At 44.4% G+C, this 22446-nt stretch overlaps 1 protein-coding gene across 1 annotated transcript in view; it reads left to right on the plus strand.

Annotated features, from left to right (window-relative positions):
• Positions 1-22446, plus strand: part of CREB3L2 (cAMP responsive element binding protein 3 like 2) — a 193675-nt gene that overhangs the window by 165467 nt on the left and 5762 nt on the right. The window lies entirely within an intron of this gene.

The following is a 22446-nucleotide window of genomic DNA, read 5'->3' on the forward strand; positions in this document are numbered from 1 at the left end:
ACAAAAGAGAGGTTCCTCTATATCCGTAAGCGTTATTTGCTTCTTTTCAAGCTTTTATTGGATTGGTGTCTGCCTCTGACTACCGCGCGGCTAAATAAAAAAAGTGAGCTAGATAACACTGGTCCTTTAGGCATGCGCCCGACCTATAGCTCTAAACAGGCTTAAAATATAAGGAGATCTATAAGGCTGATATTCCTAATGTATATCTCCCAAACGGAATACCATCTATGTGCCCTGTATTAATAGAGATCACTGCGGTCTTACCATCAAGTATAAGACATAGACCATCAAAGTTAATGTACACTTTCACTGTGAAAACAATCACAGTGAATAAAGTGCATGGTGCATGGTGAAGAATATCTATTAACTATACTCTGAGTGTAAGGGGCATTGTATCCACATAAGGGTGCTCACAGGGAGGGGAGCACAACAAGTTCCTCTGGTAATATTCCGAAATGAGACCAGTAATAATTTAAAAAGCAAATATACTGGCAGGAGTCGCTAATAGTAATCCATGACTCTACTCCATGCCATGCAGGGTTATCATATTAATACAGTTGAGTGTCATAGAGTATCTACGCATGTTAATGAAGAATAAAATTATCATTTAATGTCATTCCAGGAGGGAACGTGGCACTGGCCAGGCGGACAGAGGGGTAACACACAAAATTAAGTTGGGTGAGCTTAAAGGTGCAAACAAGCAGTGTTTGCATCCATGTTGAATAGACCCGCAACTGAAAAGTTGCTCTAAACAATAAATACAAACATGTGTGGAGGGTCAAGGGGAATATTTACCGACCTGTCTGCTCACTCCCCTATTGTCAATGCAAAAACACACAACAGAGCAGAACAGGTCTAAAGAATGGTGCGAGACTATACCTGTGACTAGGCAACAGTAGGACGTGAATGCGAGCCAATGCTGTTGAATGTTATTGGTAACACAAGGCTAGAAAAGTTCCCATCAGACACCCTCATGGTGGAGTTAACGTCACGTGGGAATTACTGATCACTCCATACCATAGCCGACCATATAGTGCCGGTGTGGAAAATGGATGTCAGAAAAACTAGCCGTTGGTATTTACCAAAAAGTGGACTAGATAATGTGCAGTGGCTCAGTGTTGGTGGAAATTAAAATTGACTACACTGATTCAAACATTGCGTATATGAGGAAACCTGTGTGTCAAAGGTTAAAAACGCCAGGTAGAGAGACTACCCTGTGGCGCTGTGCAGGACGGTCGACATGTTTCAGCCAATGGGGCATTGCCCCGGCTTTCTTCAGGACCCTTAATATGAAGCAGCTACTGCACCCCTAACATCAAGTGATGTGAGAAATGAAAAGTTGACAATAAGTTTACTAATAGACAAATACATATCTACCAGGAACTTAAATACTTAGACGTCCACTGGCGGGAGAGAAGCTTGTCTTCTTCCTATCAACAAACAAAATTACTTGTAAAACAACACTAAATTCACAATCACATCCACTGAATACAAAGAGACCGCATAGAACAAACACACTGCATGAATAATTGACATTCTGCATATATAGAAAAAGCATAATAGCTTAATCACCTAGAGGCATTTCCTCCAAGTGATACTCACCCAGCCTTGTGTGGGTGACGACCTCACCTCACCCGGCAACCGCTCGGGAGTATGAGGCCCCGCTCTGTGGTGTAGAAAAGGGACACAGTCAGCACACTACTTGACAGTGCCCAAGCCAATTGCTCTACACTCTTACCCCAACGAACGTGCGATAGGTACCCGACTGCCACGCCAGACCCCCACGCTGCATCCCATATAACACAGATAGTGCAGCATATCTCATGTTGTGAGACATAGTATGTGCCTATAAAAATGCCTCCAGACAGTCAATTGACAGTCCTTTACCCCTCAAACAATTGTATATACTGGAAGCCTAATATGAAACCCAGTTTAATAGTGGGAAGAGCTAATAAGCCCAAAGGTGACCAACAAGGTGGCCCACAATAGGGGCCCCCTGCAATATCAAGAAAATATGGCCAGAGAAGTTCTCTTTTTAACAACACAAACATATGGAGAGTGAGGACCCCTGCAATATCAAGAAAATATGGCCAGAGAAGTTCTCTTTTTAACAACACAAACATATGGAGAGTGAGGACCATTCAGACTGATGCCAATCTCGTTAAGCCAACGAAAAAACTCTCTCATCTACAGAGGCTGGCTGCAATGAGGGAACAATAGGGAACTCACCTATCCGTCGGTGCCCCCATCCATACGTCGAGCGGAAGTGGAGGTGTTTGCAAAGACGCCCATTGCCCTTAAGTAACCGCCAAACAGTGGATAATCGGGCGACCGGGGCATACAGCATTGCGCAACTGTGAGGAGGAGAACACTACTCCTTTGGCCATGCGCAGAAGATTGGAAAACGGAGGCAGCGATTTAACTAATTGTTTGGAAAATATTGCTTCATACAAAAGAGAGGTTCCTCTATATCCGTAGCGTTATTTGCTTCTTTTCAAGCTTTTATTGGATTGGTGTCTGCCTCTGACTACGCGCGCTAAATAAAAAAAGTGAGCTAGATAACACTGGTCCTTTAGGCATGCGCCCGACCTATAGCTCTAAACCAGGCTTAAAATATAAGGAGATCTATAAGGCTGATATTCCTAATGTATATCTCCAAACGGAATACCATCTATGTGCCCTGTATTAATAGAGATCACTGCGGTCTTACCATCAAGTATAAGACATAGACCATCAAAGTTAATGTACACTTTCACTGTGAAAACAATCACAGTGAATAAAGTGCATGGTGCATGGTGAAGAATATCTATTAACTATACTCTGAGTGTAAGGGGCATTGTATCCACATAAGGGTGCTCACAGGGAGGGGAGCACAACAAGTTCCTCTGGTAATATTCCGAAATGAGACCAGTAATAATTTAAAAAGCAAATATACTGGCAGGAGTCGCTAATAGTAATCCATGACTCTACTCCATGCCATGCAGGGTTATCATATTAATACAGTTGAGTGTCATAGAGTATCTACGCATGTTAATGAAGAATAAAATTATCATTTAATGTCATTCCAGGAGGGAACGTGGCACTGGCCAGGCGGACAGAGGGGTAACACACAAAATTAAGTTGGGTGAGCTTAAAGTGCAAACAAGCAGTGTTTGCATCCATGTTGAATAGACCCGCAACTGAAAAGTTGCTCTAAACAATAAATACAAACATGTGTGGAGGGTCAAGGGGAATATTTACCGACCTGTCTGCTCACTCCCCTATTGTCAATGCAAAAACACACAACAGAGCAGAACAGGTCTAAAGAATGGTGCGAGACTATACCTGTGACTAGGCAACAGTAGGACGTGAATGCGAGCCAATGCTGTTGAATGTTATTGGTAACACAAGGCTAGAAAAGTTCCCATCAGACCACCCTCATGGTGGAGTTAACGTCACGTGGGAATTACTGATCACTCCATACCATAGCCGACCATATAGTGCCGGTGTGGAAAATGGATGTCAGAAAAACTAGCCGTGGTATTTACCAAAAAGTGGACTAGATAATGTGCAGTGCTCAGTGTTGGTGAAAATTAAAATTGACTACACTGATTCAAACATTGCGTATATGAGGAAACCTGTGTGTCAAAGGTTAAAAACGCCAGGTAGAGAGACTACCCTGTGGCGCTGTGCAGGACGGTCGACATGTTTCAGCCAATGGGGCATTGCCCCGGCTTTCTTCAGGACCCTTAATATGAAGCAGCTACTGCACCCCTAACATCAAGTGATGTGAGAAATGAAAAGTTGACAATAAGTTTACTAATAGACAAATACATATCTACCAGGAACTTAAATACTTAGACGTCCACTGGCGGGAGAGAAGCTTGTCTTCTTCCTATCAACAAACAAAAATTACTTGTAAAACAACACTAAATTCACAATCACATCCACCTGAATACAAAGAGACCGCATAGAACAAACACACCTGCATGAATAATTGACATTCTGCATATATAGAAAAAAGCATAATAGCTTAATCACCTAGAGGCATTTCCTCCAAGTGATACTCACCCAGCCTTGTGTGGGTGACGACCTCACCTCACCCGGCAACCGCTCGGGAGTATGAGGCCCCGCTCTGTGGTGTAGAAAAGGGACACAGTCAGCACACTACTTGACAGTGCCCAAGCCAATTGCTCTACACTCTTACCCCAACGAACGTGCGATAGGTACCCGACTGCCACGCCAGACCCCCACGCTGCATCCCATATAACACAGATAGTGCAGCATATCTCATGTTGTGAGACATAGTATGTGCCTATAAAAATGCCTCCAGACAGTCAATTGACAGTCCTTTACCCCTCAAACAATTGTATATACTGGAAGCCTAATATGAAACCCAGTTTAATAGTGGGAAGAGCTAATAAGCCCAAAGGTGACCAACAAGGTGGCCCACAATAGGGGCCCCCTGCAATATCAAGAAAATATGGCCAGAGAAGTTCTCTTTTTAACAACACAAACATATGGAGAGTGAGGACCCCTGCAATATCAAGAAAATATGGCCAGAGAAGTTCTCTTTTTAACAACACAAACATATGGAGAGTGAGGACCATTCAGACTGATGCCAATCTCGTTAAGCCAACGAAAAAACTCTCTCATCTACAGAGGCTGGCTGCAATGAGGGAACAATAGGGAACTCACCTATCCGTCGGTGCCCCCATCCATACGTCGAGCGGAAGTGGAGGTGTTTGCAAAGACGCCCATTGCCCTTAAGTAACCGCCAAACAGTGGATAATCGGGCGACCGGGGCATACAGCATTGCGCAACTGTGAGGAGGAGAACACTACTCCTTTGCGCATGCGCAGAAGATTGGAAAACGGAGGCAGCGATTTAACTAATTGTTTGGAAAATATTGCTTCATACAAAAGAGAGGTTCCTCTATATCCGTAGCGTTATTTGCTTCTTTTCAAGCTTTTATTGGATTGGTGTCTGCCTCTGACTACGCGCGCTAAATAAAAAAAGTGAGCTAGATAACACTGGTCCTTTAGGCATGCGCCCGACCTATAGCTCTAAACCAGGCTTAAAATATAAGGAGATCTATAAGGCTGATATTCCTAATGTATATCTCCCAAACGGAATACCATCTATGTGCCCTGTATTAATAGAGATCACTGCGGTCTTACCATCAAGTATAAGACATAGACCATCAAAGTTAATGTACACTTTCACTGTGAAAACAATCACAGTGAATAAAGTGCATGGTGCATGGTGAAGAATATCTATTAACTATACTCTGAGTGTAAGGGGCATTGTATCCACATAAGGGTGCTCACAGGGAGGGGAGCACAACAAGTTCCTCTGGTAATATTCCGAAATGAGACCAGTAATAATTTAAAAAGCAAATATACTGGCAGGAGTCGCTAATAGTAATCCATGACTCTACTCCATGCCATGCAGGGTTATCATATTAATACAGTTGAGTGTCATAGAGTATCTACGCATGTTAATGAAGAATAAAATTATCATTTAATGTCATTCCAGGAGGGAACGTGGCACTGGCCAGGCGGACAGAGGGGTAACACACAAAATTAAGTTGGGTGAGCTTAAAGGTGCAAACAAGCAGTGTTTGCATCCATGTTGAATAGACCCGCAACTGAAAAGTTGCTCTAAACAATAAATACAAACATGTGTGGAGGGTCAAGGGGAATATTTACCGACCTGTCTGCTCACTCCCCTATTGTCAATGCAAAAACACACAACAGAGCAGAACAGGTCTAAAGAATGGTGCGAGACTATACCTGTGACTAGGCAACAGTAGGACGTGAATGCGAGCCAATGCTGTTGAATGTTATTGGTAACACAAGGCTGTTACCAATAACATTCAACAGCATTGGCTCGCATTCACGTCCTACTGTTGCCTAGTCACAGGTATAGTCTCGCACCATTCTTTAGACCTGTTCTGCTCTGTTGTGTGTTTTTGCATTGACAATAGGGGAGTGAGCAGACAGGTCGGTAAATATTCCCCTTGACCCTCCACACATGTTTGTATTTATTGTTTAGAGCAACTTTTCAGTTGCGGGTCTATTCAACATGGATGCAAACACTGCTTGTTTGCACCTTTAAGCTCACCCAACTTAATTTTGTGTGTTACCCCTCTGTCCGCCTGGCCAGTGCCACGTTCCCTCCTGGAATGACATTAAATGATAATTTTATTCTTCATTAACATGCGTAGATACTCTATGACACTCAACTGTATTAATATGATAACCCTGCATGGCATGGAGTAGAGTCATGGATTACTATTAGCGACTCCTGCCAGTATATTTGCTTTTTAAATTATTACTGGTCTCATTTCGGAATATTACCAGAGGAACTTGTTGTGCTCCCCTCCCTGTGAGCACCCTTATGTGGATACAATGCCCCTTACACTCAGAGTATAGTTAATAGATATTCTTCACCATGCACCATGCACTTTATTCACTGTGATTGTTTTCACAGTGAAAGTGTACATTAACTTTGATGGTCTATGTCTTATACTTGATGGTAAGACCGCAGTGATCTCTATTAATACAGGGCACATAGATGGTATTCCGTTTGGGAGATATACATTAGGAATATCAGCCTTATAGATCTCCTTATATTTTAAGCCTGGTTTAGAGCTATAGGTCGGGCGCATGCCTAAAGGACCAGTGTTATCTAGCTCACTTTTTTTATTTAGCGCGCGTAGTCAGAGGCAGACACCAATCCAATAAAAGCTTGAAAAGAAGCAAATAACGCTACGGATATAGAGGAACCTCTCTTTTGTATGAAGCAATATTTTCCAAACAATTAGTTAAATCGCTGCCTCCGTTTTCCAATCTTCTGCGCATGCGCAAAGGAGTAGTGTTCTCCTCCTCACAGTTGCGCAATGCTGTATGCCCCGGTCGCCCGATTATCCACTGTTTGGCGGTTACTTAAGGGCAATGGGCGTCTTTGCAAACACCTCCACTTCCGCTCGACGTATGGATGGGGGCACCGACGGATAGGTGAGTTCCCTATTGTTCCCTCATTGCAGCCAGCCTCTGTAGATGAGAGAGTTTTTTCGTTGGCTTAACGAGATTGGCATCAGTCTGAATGGTCCTCACTCTCCATATGTTTGTGTTGTTAAAAAGAGAACTTCTCTGGCCATATTTTCTTGATATTGCAGGGGTCCTCACTCTCCATATGTTTGTGTTGTTAAAAAGAGAACTTCTCTGGCCATATTTTCTTGATATTGCAGGGGGCCCCTATTGTGGGCCACCTTGTTGGTCACCTTTGGGCTTATTAGCTCTTCCCACTATTAAACTGGGTTTCATATTAGGCTTCCAGTATATACAATTGTTTGAGGGGTAAAGGACTGTCAATTGACTGTCTGGAGGCATTTTTATAGGCACATACTATGTCTCACAACATGAGATATGCTGCACTATCTGTGTTATATGGGATGCAGCGTGGGGGTCTGGCGTGGCAGTCGGGTACCTATCGCACGTTCGTTGGGGTAAGAGTGTAGAGCAATTGGCTTGGGCACTGTCAAGTAGTGTGCTGACTGTGTCCCTTTTCTACACCACAGAGCGGGGCCTCATACTCCCGAGCGGTTGCCGGGTGAGGTGAGGTCGTCACCCACACAAGGCTGGGTGAGTATCACTTGGAGGAAATGCCTCTAGGTGATTAAGCTATTATGCTTTTTTCTATATATGCAGAATGTCAATTATTCATGCAGGTGTGTTTGTTCTATGCGGTCTCTTTGTATTCAGGTGGATGTGATTGTGAATTTAGTGTTGTTTTACAAGTAATTTTTGTTTGTTGATAGGAAGAAGACAAGCTTCTCTCCCGCCAGTGGACGTCTAAGTATTTAAGTTCCTGGTAGATATGTATTTGTCTATTAGTAAACTTATTGTCAACTTTTCATTTCTCACATCACTTGATGTTAGGGGTGCAGTAGCTGCTTCATATTAAGGGTCCTGAAGAAAGCCGGGGCAATGCCCCATTGGCTGAAACATGTCGACCGTCCTGCACAGCGCCACAGGGTAGTCTCTCTACCTGGCGTTTTTAACCTTTGACACACAGGTTTCCTCATATACGCAATGTTTGAATCAGTGTAGTCAATTTTAATTTTCACCAACACTGAGCACTGCACATTATCTAGTCCACTTTTTGGTAAATACCACGGCTAGTTTTTCTGACATCCATTTTCCACACCGGCACTATATGGTCGGCTATGGTATGGAGTGATCAGTAATTCCCACGTGACGTTAACTCCACCATGAGGGTGGTCTGATGGGAACTTTTCTAGCCTTGTGTTACCAATAACATTCAACAGCATTGGCTCGCATTCACGTCCTACTGTTGCCTAGTCACAGGTATAGTCTCGCACCATTCTTTAGACCTGTTCTGCTCTGTTGTGTGTTTTTGCATTGACAATAGGGGAGTGAGCAGACAGGTCGGTAAATATTCCCCTTGACCCTCCACACATGTTTGTATTTATTGTTTAGAGCAACTTTTCAGTTGCGGGTCTATTCAACATGGATGCAAACACTGCTTGTTTGCACCTTTAAGCTCACCCAACTTAATTTTGTGTGTTACCCCTCTGTCCGCCTGGCCAGTGCCACGTTCCCTCCTGGAATGACATTAAATGATAATTTTATTCTTCATTAACATGCGTAGATACTCTATGACACTCAACTGTATTAATATGATAACCCTGCATGGCATGGAGTAGAGTCATGGATTACTATTAGCGACTCCTGCCAGTATATTTGCTTTTTAAATTATTACTGGTCTCATTTCGGAATATTACCAGAGGAACTTGTTGTGCTCCCCTCCCTGTGAGCACCCTTATGTGGATACAATGCCCCTTACACTCAGAGTATAGTTAATAGATATTCTTCACCATGCACCATGCACTTTATTCACTGTGATTGTTTTCACAGTGAAAGTGTACATTAACTTTGATGGTCTATGTCTTATACTTGATGGTAAGACCGCAGTGATCTCTATTAATACAGGGCACATAGATGGTATTCCGTTTGGGAGATATACATTAGGAATATCAGCCTTATAGATCTCCTTATATTTTAAGCCTGGTTTAGAGCTATAGGTCGGGCGCATGCCTAAAGGACCAGTGTTATCTAGCTCACTTTTTTTATTTAGCGCGCGTAGTCAGAGGCAGACACCAATCCAATAAAAGCTTGAAAAGAAGCAAATAACGCTACGGATATAGAGGAACCTCTCTTTTGTATGAAGCAATATTTTCCAAACAATTAGTTAAATCGCTGCCTCCGTTTTCCAATCTTCTGCGCATGCGCAAAGGAGTAGTGTTCTCCTCCTCACAGTTGCGCAATGCTGTATGCCCCGGTCGCCCGATTATCCACTGTTTGGCGGTTACTTAAGGGCAATGGGCGTCTTTGCAAACACCTCCACTTCCGCTCGACGTATGGATGGGGGCACCGACGGATAGGTGAGTTCCCTATTGTTCCCTCATTGCAGCCAGCCTCTGTAGATGAGAGAGTTTTTTCGTTGGCTTAACGAGATTGGCATCAGTCTGAATGGTCCTCACTCTCCATATGTTTGTGTTGTTAAAAAGAGAACTTCTCTGGCCATATTTTCTTGATATTGCAGGGGTCCTCACTCTCCATATGTTTGTGTTGTTAAAAAGAGAACTTCTCTGGCCATATTTTCTTGATATTGCAGGGGGCCCCTATTGTGGGCCACCTTGTTGGTCACCTTTGGGCTTATTAGCTCTTCCCACTATTAAACTGGGTTTCATATTAGGCTTCCAGTATATACAATTGTTTGAGGGGTAAAGGACTGTCAATTGACTGTCTGGAGGCATTTTTATAGGCACATACTATGTCTCACAACATGAGATATGCTGCACTATCTGTGTTATATGGGATGCAGCGTGGGGGTCTGGCGTGGCAGTCGGGTACCTATCGCACGTTCGTTGGGGTAAGAGTGTAGAGCAATTGGCTTGGGCACTGTCAAGTAGTGTGCTGACTGTGTCCCTTTTCTACACCACAGAGCGGGGCCTCATACTCCCGAGCGGTTGCCGGGTGAGGTGAGGTCGTCACCCACACAAGGCTGGGTGAGTATCACTTGGAGGAAATGCCTCTAGGTGATTAAGCTATTATGCTTTTTTCTATATATGCAGAATGTCAATTATTCATGCAGGTGTGTTTGTTCTATGCGGTCTCTTTGTATTCAGGTGGATGTGATTGTGAATTTAGTGTTGTTTTACAAGTAATTTTTGTTTGTTGATAGGAAGAAGACAAGCTTCTCTCCCGCCAGTGGACGTCTAAGTATTTAAGTTCCTGGTAGATATGTATTTGTCTATTAGTAAACTTATTGTCAACTTTTCATTTCTCACATCACTTGATGTTAGGGGTGCAGTAGCTGCTTCATATTAAGGGTCCTGAAGAAAGCCGGGGCAATGCCCCATTGGCTGAAACATGTCGACCGTCCTGCACAGCGCCACAGGGTAGTCTCTCTACCTGGCGTTTTTAACCTTTGACACACAGGTTTCCTCATATACGCAATGTTTGAATCAGTGTAGTCAATTTTAATTTTCACCAACACTGAGCACTGCACATTATCTAGTCCACTTTTTGGTAAATACCACGGCTAGTTTTTCTGACATCCATTTTCCACACCGGCACTATATGGTCGGCTATGGTATGGAGTGATCAGTAATTCCCACGTGACGTTAACTCCACCATGAGGGTGGTCTGATGGGAACTTTTCTAGCCTTGTGTTACCAATAACATTCAACAGCATTGGCTCGCATTCACGTCCTACTGTTGCCTAGTCACAGGTATAGTCTCGCACCATTCTTTAGACCTGTTCTGCTCTGTTGTGTGTTTTTGCATTGACAATAGGGGAGTGAGCAGACAGGTCGGTAAATATTCCCCTTGACCCTCCACACATGTTTGTATTTATTGTTTAGAGCAACTTTTCAGTTGCGGGTCTATTCAACATGGATGCAAACACTGCTTGTTTGCACCTTTAAGCTCACCCAACTTAATTTTGTGTGTTACCCCTCTGTCCGCCTGGCCAGTGCCACGTTCCCTCCTGGAATGACATTAAATGATAATTTTATTCTTCATTAACATGCGTAGATACTCTATGACACTCAACTGTATTAATATGATAACCCTGCATGGCATGGAGTAGAGTCATGGATTACTATTAGCGACTCCTGCCAGTATATTTGCTTTTTAAATTATTACTGGTCTCATTTCGGAATATTACCAGAGGAACTTGTTGTGCTCCCCTCCCTGTGAGCACCCTTATGTGGATACAATGCCCCTTACACTCAGAGTATAGTTAATAGATATTCTTCACCATGCACCATGCACTTTATTCACTGTGATTGTTTTCACAGTGAAAGTGTACATTAACTTTGATGGTCTATGTCTTATACTTGATGGTAAGACCGCAGTGATCTCTATTAATACAGGGCACATAGATGGTATTCCGTTTGGGAGATATACATTAGGAATATCAGCCTTATAGATCTCCTTATATTTTAAGCCTGGTTTAGAGCTATAGGTCGGGCGCATGCCTAAAGGACCAGTGTTATCTAGCTCACTTTTTTTATTTAGCGCGCGTAGTCAGAGGCAGACACCAATCCAATAAAAGCTTGAAAAGAAGCAAATAACGCTACGGATATAGAGGAACCTCTCTTTTGTATGAAGCAATATTTTCCAAACAATTAGTTAAATCGCTGCCTCCGTTTTCCAATCTTCTGCGCATGCGCAAAGGAGTAGTGTTCTCCTCCTCACAGTTGCGCAATGCTGTATGCCCCGGTCGCCCGATTATCCACTGTTTGGCGGTTACTTAAGGGCAATGGGCGTCTTTGCAAACACCTCCACTTCCGCTCGACGTATGGATGGGGGCACCGACGGATAGGTGAGTTCCCTATTGTTCCCTCATTGCAGCCAGCCTCTGTAGATGAGAGAGTTTTTTCGTTGGCTTAACGAGATTGGCATCAGTCTGAATGGTCCTCACTCTCCATATGTTTGTGTTGTTAAAAAGAGAACTTCTCTGGCCATATTTTCTTGATATTGCAGGGGTCCTCACTCTCCATATGTTTGTGTTGTTAAAAAGAGAACTTCTCTGGCCATATTTTCTTGATATTGCAGGGGGCCCCTATTGTGGGCCACCTTGTTGGTCACCTTTGGGCTTATTAGCTCTTCCCACTATTAAACTGGGTTTCATATTAGGCTTCCAGTATATACAATTGTTTGAGGGGTAAAGGACTGTCAATTGACTGTCTGGAGGCATTTTTATAGGCACATACTATGTCTCACAACATGAGATATGCTGCACTATCTGTGTTATATGGGATGCAGCGTGGGGGTCTGGCGTGGCAGTCGGGTACCTATCGCACGTTCGTTGGGGTAAGAGTGTAGAGCAATTGGCTTGGGCACTGTCAAGTAGTGTGCTGACTGTGTCCCTTTTCTACACCACAGAGCGGGGCCTCATACTCCCGAGCGGTTGCCGGGTGAGGTGAGGTCGTCACCCACACAAGGCTGGGTGAGTATCACTTGGAGGAAATGCCTCTAGGTGATTAAGCTATTATGCTTTTTTCTATATATGCAGAATGTCAATTATTCATGCAGGTGTGTTTGTTCTATGCGGTCTCTTTGTATTCAGGTGGATGTGATTGTGAATTTAGTGTTGTTTTACAAGTAATTTTTGTTTGTTGATAGGAAGAAGACAAGCTTCTCTCCCGCCAGTGGACGTCTAAGTATTTAAGTTCCTGGTAGATATGTATTTGTCTATTAGTAAACTTATTGTCAACTTTTCATTTCTCACATCACTTGATGTTAGGGGTGCAGTAGCTGCTTCATATTAAGGGTCCTGAAGAAAGCCGGGGCAATGCCCCATTGGCTGAAACATGTCGACCGTCCTGCACAGCGCCACAGGGTAGTCTCTCTACCTGGCGTTTTTAACCTTTGACACACAGGTTTCCTCATATACGCAATGTTTGAATCAGTGTAGTCAATTTTAATTTTCACCAACACTGAGCACTGCACATTATCTAGTCCACTTTTTGGTAAATACCACGGCTAGTTTTTCTGACATCCATTTTCCACACCGGCACTATATGGTCGGCTATGGTATGGAGTGATCAGTAATTCCCACGTGACGTTAACTCCACCATGAGGGTGGTCTGATGGGAACTTTTCTAGCCTTGTGTTACCAATAACATTCAACAGCATTGGCTCGCATTCACGTCCTACTGTTGCCTAGTCACAGGTATAGTCTCGCACCATTCTTTAGACCTGTTCTGCTCTGTTGTGTGTTTTTGCATTGACAATAGGGGAGTGAGCAGACAGGTCGGTAAATATTCCCCTTGACCCTCCACACATGTTTGTATTTAACATTACACAAGGAAACATTCATCCTTTGTAGGCACTGGGAGATTTTGTGATTTACCCAGAATCACGGGATGCTTAGTCAACTCCAGGCTCGGACCTGGTACCCCAGTTCCAAAGTCGGCAGCTCTGGTTGTTACCCCACATCCTCTCTCTTGCACCAGAGACACTCCTAAAGCTAGGCACTGCCAGTGCATCACAAAGTCGGACACAACTCCACAGATACTGCTCCAGTGTCGGGAGCTTGCTAAAGCTACGCCAATGTGTAACCCAGATCCTATCTCTGAGCTATAAAGTCAGACTTCGTTATTGTGGGTGGTTGAACGAGGATTGGCAATCAGGACATCAGTGGCAGCTCCTCCGCAATGGCGGAGGAGCGTGCCCCACTAGCTGAGCCAGCAGCTGAAAAATATAACAATATTGTTTTATTTTTCAGCAGCTCGATTAGCCAACGTGTGTGGGGATAGGTGGATCGGGTCATGGGAGGGGGCGGAGTGATGTGCATTGCTAACTGTGCGGTTCTGTTTGGCCGACCATCCTAGGCCGGCCAAACAGACATGTTAGGTTTTGTATTGCACAGCCGGGTTGGAGAAACAGCATAGACTCCCTGTGCCTGAGCAAGCGTTAAACAAAGCTGCTCAGGCCAATCCACGCGCTGCTGTCATGCAGCATGAGAGCAGACCGGGGATTGCACAGGGTGTCTATGATGTTGTCCCAGAGACTGCTGGGACCAGGAAGCAGAGGAGCTCTGAGGCACGAACCGGCAGAAGCAGCATCAGGTACGTTTTCTTTTTTTTTTTTTTTAATATTACAACTAACCATCACACTCCTAAAAGTATGACAATTCCGACTATTCCAGACCCCCAAAGTTATAAGAATATGGTGGGCAGTAGGTAGTAGTCTTTTTATATGTATATTGAATTAATAAACAGCTGTTGTTGTGCTCAGCTCAAATTTAGACAAACAGCCATGTGGCAGACTGTATAAGTGCTGGTGTTGACAACTAAGTAACGGTGCTGAGCACCAGAAACCTCTGGCACAAATTAAGCACTGCTGTTCCTAAATTATTATTATTATTATTATTAGGGAGTTTTATAAAGCGCCTGGTTTACGCGCACCGGCGTGTCCTCGCGCTATGGTAAGTGGGGTAAGCAGTCCAAGCAGCCATCACAGCCGCCTACCTTCCAAATAGGTGAGTCTTAAGTTTCCTTCTGAACATGGATTCTGAACGCTCCAAACGTAACTCTGATGGCAGGTCATTCCACTGCTTAGCAGCCAGATATCTGAAAGACCTGCCCCCCATACGCGCTTTCTTTATTTTTGGGATTTTCAGAAGTCCTGTGCAGGAGGAGCGCAGATTCCTTGTGGGCTCATACTGGGTAACCAGACTCTGTAACGGGGCAGGGGCTTTGCCACCCAGAATGCGGTGACACATGGCTAGCGCCTTGAATTCCACCCTGCTCCTGACAGGAAGCCAGTGCAGGGCCTGGAGCGCTGCCTTTGAGGATGATCTTCTAGGAAGCCTCAAAATAAGGCGAGCGGCTGCATTTTGCAGCACTTGAAGGCGGTTGAAAACCTTTCCCGTGGCCCCCAGATACAGCAAATTGCCGTATCTGGAAGCAGGTACAAGAAAACCGTAAGCAGCACATTGGATAGGGAAGGTTTAGAGGTCAGTTTCGAAGAATACCAACTCTTCTGAGAGGAGAGACCACTGGCTCTCTGCTCTGTCCCTTCAAAAGTGGCTGAAGAGTGTCTTCACCAAGGCGGGGTCCCACTGGCGTCACACACAATGATGGGGGCCACTGCTGAATGTGGTGAGAAGTCCCTGAAACTCCCTCATCTCAGAAACATGCACAGGCTTAAAACGGAATGACTTGGGCGATAGGGGCTAAAGGGTGCCCACGTGCTATACCCCCTGAATGGCCCTATATTTGAGCCCAGGTTATATGTTAAATCCAGAATCTATACATTTACAGAAAGGCCAGAAGCTAGGAACCTATATACGGCTGCCAGATAACCATGACACTGAAACAACACTTTTCCAAAGCTGCGCATTATTTTAGAAATTGTTGTCTGTCAGCCCATTCTGTTCAATTTAACTGAGCCGTCCAATCCTACAGCTCCCAAAATGCAATGCATTGTTATATGAATGTCCAGTGGAACAATGGTGTCCCAGCAGCATGGAGCCATCTGGTAACCCTATGCACACAGTGCAACCACAAAGCCTGATTCACAAAGCTTTTCTATGTAGGTTGATGTGGCTTACTGCTGGGTATTCAAAAGGTGGAAACTCCTGTTCACATAGAGAATCTGATTGCATCATGCTCACAGAATGGAGCTGGATTAAACAGCTTCTTGCTGGTGAACAATAAGCGAAATCAGCAGGCTAGAAGATATTTCCTAATTGGTTAATATTGCCTTGTTATCCTGGGCCATAAGCAATACAATACTTGACAATGCACATTTAAAGGTAATCTTTGATAACATGGTTATCGAATTGGGATGAAATAGTATCCTAGACCCTGGGACGCCACCGGTAAAGGACAGTATCCCCGTGTCGCTTTGTTCCTGTGTCACAAAGGGAACGCTGTGCTGCAGCTCTGCTGTTGACAGGCAGGCAGATATGCTATTTTAATTCTTCTAATGAAGGACAGAAATAGCATGTCACAAAGGGTCCTGGTTCAATGGCTGTTTTGTTTTTTGCTTTGGTATGGCTTATGCTTTGTCAGGGTTCAACTCTTTAACATTTGTGTAGTGCTTTCCTACCCTTCTTGAAATCTCAGAGTGTTTTTTCGAATGGCCAGAAATAAAGTAGCTTCTCATTGTGTTATGCAGGTTTGGTAGTGTTGGCTTGTGGTGTTGCCTATGAGTAGTATTACATGTATTATGCATGGTTGGCAGTGTTGGTTTTGAGTGTTGCCTATGACAGAGGCGCAACTAGAGCCAAATTTCGGGGGGGGGGGGCTAAGAAAAAATTTCGGGGGGGGGGCTGAACCTTTAATCAGTAGGCAGAGTGGAGCTGCAGGGGCTCTTAGAAGGGGGTGAAACAAATGCAAGGCCTAATTAACATTCAAATGGTCTTTTAAAGACCTGTGAAACGTTCGGGTACGGCTCTGTGTGTCCCCGGGATCTGTCTCATCCTGGGCTGCCACACACGACGGGGGGGGCTAAAGCCCGGTGAGTCCAATGGGTGTTGCGCGCCTGGCCTATGAGTAGTATTCCGTGCATTATGCTTGGTTGGCAGTTTTGGTTTTGAGTATTGCCTATGAGTAGTAGTCCGTGTATTATGCCTGGTTGGCAGTGTTGGTTTTGAGTATTGCCTATGAGTATTGCATGTACTATGCATGGTTGGCAGTGTTGGTTTTGAGTATTGCCTATGAGTATTGCATGTACTATGCATGGTTGGCAGTGTTGGTTTTGAGTATTGGTATGGGTAGTATTCCGTGTATTATGCTTGGATAGCTGGGTTGGTTTTGAGTATTGCCCAAAAGCAGTCCTTTGTGAAACAATAAGTGCTGGGCCCTTAATTGTCAAGAGGACACTGCAGCTTGCACCAACCATTGCCCCGGCCTGTGCTGCCAATGACAGTACAAACAAAACTACTAAGCATCACACTCCTCCAAGCACGACAATTCAGACTATTCCAGGCCCTCAAAGCTTTGAGAATTGCCATTGAAGGGCCCTGCGAGGCCCCTAAACGCCGCCCTCAGATTCCGCAGGCAGCAGGCAGCTAGCTGGGGTGGGACTTGTTCATCCAGCATTCCTCTACTTCCGGCGCGGGAGGCAGAGCCAGCCCTACCGGCACCTCAAAGACTGCACTTCTCTCCCACAGCACGGGATTCATTGAAGGGCCGTCCGTGGCGCCTGCATGCCTCACTCACCTACCGCAGGCAGCAAGCAGCAGGCAGCTAGCTGGGGTAGGACTTGGTCACCCGGCATTCCTCTTCTTCCGGCGCAGGAGGCGGAGCCAGCCCTACCGGCGCCTCAAAGACTGCACTTCTCTCCCACAGCACAGGATTCATTGATGGGCCGTCCGTGGCGCCTGCATGCCTCACTCACCTACCTCAGGTAGCTAGCTGGGGTGGGACTTGGTCACCCGGCATTCCTCTTCTTCCGGCTCAGGAGGCAGAGCCAGCCCTGCCGGCACCTCAAAGGCTGCACTTCTCCCCCGCAGCCTGTCAGTGGCTGACAGAGGCTGGCCTGGGCCACCTCTTTTACATCCAGACTAGCATCTATAGTACAAGGTGAGAGCGCCTATTAATGACCTAGTGGTTATGGAGAAACTAACAGACCCCCCCAACCATGCATCCCACCGTCACCATTGATAGCATGTTGGAGAGGGTGGTTAGCATCGTTACCAATAAAATCGAAATAAAAGAACGCAGATGATCACTGGGCCATGAGGTACCATAGTCAGAACCTGGTTGTGTCGGTGTGTCTGACTAGGCTCACAGTTTAGGTAGCAAAACGTAAAAGAGCATCTGGGAAGCTTACCTTCTCTAAAAGGAAACAACCCCCACGCACTGGAGCACGAAGCTACCTAACTTCTTGGCTACAACCTCCAACCAGCTCCCAGTTATCCACGTCTAAGTCTAGGAAGGGCATAGTAAATTGTAGCTCCCACACCCAGACTTAAGCCGTTTTTGAACCATTTGAGATAGGGCAGCCATTCATTGACGGTTTATGTTCTCGGATTGGCGCCCTCTTGGATATGAAACTTGCACCTCTGATGAAATGCCTGGATCATCTAGATTCTTTGATGTAGAGGTCTCACAACCGGGAAGTGGTTGCTAATCCTAATATTGTTACCATGGCTGAGACAACCAACCACTTGCCAAATGCTACAACTATGAGCAGCTCAGTTTGCAGAGGACGGTGTCTAATGGGTGACATACCAACTATGCTAGTTTGTAAATGCAGAGGAATGGTTGATGGCCATCCTCCTATTGAAAATGGATTGCCATACTCTTTGATCAATGAGCACTTGCACACTCAGGCTGATAATTTTGTACAATCTAAGCCTAATCCTATGGATGTATGTCGTTACAACGCATACTTTTACAACGCATACCTTTACAACGCATGCCATTACAACAAATTCTTTGAAACTACCTTTACAACGCATTCCACTACAACGCATACTACATTTACAACGCATACCATTACAACGCATACCATTACATTGCATGTATGGTAAGTATTGGATAGTGTAGGGGTAAAAATTACTATTCTAACTCCAGGGGGTGTAGCAGTAGGGTAAGTGTTGGATAGTGTAGGGGTAAAAATTACTATTCTAACTCCAGGGGTGCAGCAGTAGGGTAGTATTTGTTAGTATAGGGGTACAAATTACTATTCTAACTCCAGGGGGTGCAACAGTAGGGTAAGTGTTGGATAGTGTAGGTATGCGTTGTAATGGTATGCGTTGTAATGGATGTTGTGTTGTAAAAGTTTCTTTGTAAAGGTAGTGCGTTGTAAAAGTTGCGTTGTAAGTGTTGTTTCCCTAATCCTATACCTAATCCCCAACCTATTCCTGGTTTATGTAATGGTGTTCCTCCTCACGGTTTGAGTAGTCCTAGTTCTAGACCTAATAAAGATGTGTTGGGCTTGCCACCTGCTGCTTGCCCTTTTGTCTTTTTACTGGCAGGAGTACCTTCTCTCAAACCAAAACAGAATGAAATATGGGAACAAATACGTAAGAAATGTGTTGATTGGCTATGTAAGAACAAGCAGTTTAATGCCCTGAACATGGATGAGATCCTTATGGTATGGGGGGTGGGTTTGGTCAGTGGCTTAACCAAGAACATCAAACGGGATTGCGTAGTAATAAACTTCCACAGCCCTTGTGTTGTTAGGGCCCTTTTGAAACAACAAGAAGCCATTACAACTAGACATACCAAAGTGTGGTCCTTAACCCTAGGTTACTTTTATAAACCATATCTAAGAAGCTTGTCTCATGGCCCCCCTAAATGAACAAAATAGGTTTGCTACCTGATCTTGACGCCCTGGACTGACTAACACCATCTTTATAGGGTGAGGCTGGTCCCCCATATCAATCCCATGCACGACATAAGCACGTACAAACACTTAAATCGAGACCCACGACCGATGACAATCAGGTTCTGAAAGTTCTTAGTTGGAACGTGGCAGGCCTACATTCAAAGATAGTCTTAGCAGATTGGTTAGAGTTAGTTAAGCAATATGATACTTTAATGTTTCAAGAAGCTTGGGCTACTAAAGATATACATGTTAAAGAGTTTGAGTGTTATAACTTACTGGCCACATCAGCAAAATGTGACCGGCCATATAGCCCTCTGGGTGGACATTGCGGAGGGGGGATGTGTCACGGCCTTACCAACCTGTAACGATAAATTTCAGGCCATAAAATAAAAAAAGGGACATAACCTTGTATCTGATTAATTTCTATAATAATGATTTCTATGGCACACCTAACACCAACTTTTCCAATCTTTTTAATTATATCAGTGCTCTAAGGAGATTAAAGGGGTTTGATAACGTAATAGGCATTTGCTTGGGGGTTACAAGCGTAAGGAAGAGAGACCTTCGGGCAGCCCTATATAGGTGCTATAGGGAGGACAGACTTGATAAGGAGTCTAGTAAACCAGTGTAGACAGGTTCTTGAACATTGAGTATGATCGCCAACACGCAAGCTACCAAACCTATGGGTCGCTGGGAGCATTGAGAAGAATTTCCGTTCAAGGGCAGGTACTGTGCAGTACCTGTTATGTTTTCCCATTGGCTTCCAGAACAATCTTGATTTTATCCCTTGTCCCTTGATGGACGCTCAGTGCAATCCTTATTACACTTTCTATTTTTCTGTAAATACTATGTACAATACACTCTTTTTTTTAGGTTTTATTTAGTGTGGCTAGACCCGTAGGTATCAGAGCGCTTTACATTAGGTTACACCATGTTACAGAAAAAGATAACAATTACACATTACATCAAAAATAAGCAACACATTGAGGTGAGACAAATAGAGTGGAGGGGGGAAGGAGGAAGAGTGAAGGGGGAGGATGAGGGAAAAGACGACAGGAGAGACGAAAGGAAGTCTGCCCAAAGACCAACTGGTTAGGTGACGTCCGAGGAGGGAATCCACAGCCCGTCACACTAAATCGTTTTTACTCCCTTTCTTCAGAAGATACTCATATGTTAATTATATAGATGCATATAGGACCCTCCTTGACTTAGGAGATAATGAATTAGTGTTCTGCATGGGGGCTTTTTTAAAAAACTGCTGTTAGAGCTCGTAATTCGATGCTTACTGTTTAACAGCCTTTATTGTCTTGCAATGCTCCGAAAATGTTATTAAGTTTTCTCTTATCATGAATGTTATGAATTTGTATGTTTTACTGTATTATTATCTGACCGTGCTCTTTTATGGGTATGTTTTTTATCCAAATAAATTATCCATGATGATGATCAGCATTGCTAAGGAGGGAGGTATTAGTCCTTTTAAGGCATGTTTAATTAACAAACAATTGTTGTTGTGCAAGATAAACAGCGCTGCCATGTGGCAGAATATCATAAGTAGACAATTAAGTGCCAGTGCCGAGTAACAGAACCCACTGGCTCAAATTAAGCACTGCCTATAAGTAGCTCAGAATGTTAAGCATGGTTGGTAGTGTTGGTTTGTGGTGTTTCTACGAGTAGTTTTCCACATTTTATTGATGGTTGTCACAGTGGTGGTTTGTGGTGTTGCCTTTAAGTAGTAGTCAGTGTATTATGCATGGTTGGCAGTGTTGGATTGTGGTGTTGCCTATGGGTAGTGTTCAGTGGGTTATGCACAGTTGGCAGTGTAAGTTTGTGGTGCTGCCTATGAGTAGTATTCTGCGTGTAATGCATGGATGGAAGAGTGATGGTTTGTGTCTTTGCCTGAGTAGTATTCAACGTGTTAGGCATGATTGCCAGTGATGGGTTGTGGTGCTGCTTATGAATAGTATTCACTGTTTTATGCATGGTTGGCAGTGTTGGTTTGTGATGTTGCCTATGAGTAGTATTCCACGTCTCATGCATGGTTGGCAGTGTTGGTTTGTGATGTTGGCTATGAGTAGTATGCCACGTCTCATGCATGGTTGGCAGAGTGGTGGTTTGTGGTTTTTTCTGAGTAGTATTCCACATGTCATGCATGGTTGGCAGAGTAGTGGTTTGTGGTTTTGTCTGAGTAGTATTCCATGTCTCATGTATGGTTGGCAGTGTTGGTTTGTGATGTTTCCTATGAGTAGTATTCCACGTCTCATGCATGATTGGCAGAGTGGTGGCTTGTGGTTTTGTCTGAGTAGTATTCCACGTCTCATGCATGGTTGGCAGTGTTGGTTTGTGATGTTGCCTATGAGTAGTATTCCACATCTCATGCATGAGCGGCAGAGTGGTGGTTTGTGGTTTTGCCTGAGTAGCATTCAACATGTTAGGCATGATTGCCAGTGTTAGTTTGCGGTGTGGCCCATGAATAGAATTCATTGTGCTATGCATGGTTGGCAGTGTTGGTTTGTGGCTTTGCCTGAGTAGTATTTAACGTGTTAGGCATGATTGCATATTGCATACTATGATAGGCATACTATTCATGGGTGGTGTGTCCCATGAATATTATTCATTGTGCTATGCATGGTTGGCAGTGTTGGTTTGAGGTGTTGTCTAAGAGCAATACATTTGGTACGTTGGCCTTTAGTGCCCGTTTAAACTTTATGGAGCCTGGTTCTACACACCATCCCTGCTGGCTTTTGAACCTGTGAACTGCTAGTTAGAAATAGACCTCTGCAGCAGGCGCATCAGCCCACTGTGTTATGGAATGGACTTCTACTTGAAGGAAAACATGCACCAAGGACACTGTAGCAGTATCACTGATGCAGATGGGTTAACACGCAGGCTGGATCTGTGCACTGCCACCACGCTCCACTGCACAGAGCTGTCTGCTGTAACACCCTGCCTCCTCCCAGCGCTCCCTTAGAAGCTGTCAGAGCAGGGAGAAGGGGTCTCTCGTCGCCCCCCTGGGGGTGGAAAGGATGGGCAAGAGTCGGCTTCTTTAACAAGTAAAGCGGATAAAGATTAGAGTCTC

This window comes from Lissotriton vulgaris, chromosome 1_2 (assembly GCF_964263255.1).
Source record: "Lissotriton vulgaris chromosome 1_2, aLisVul1.2, whole genome shotgun sequence".
NCBI classification, from domain to species: domain Eukaryota; kingdom Metazoa; phylum Chordata; class Amphibia; order Caudata; family Salamandridae; genus Lissotriton; species Lissotriton vulgaris.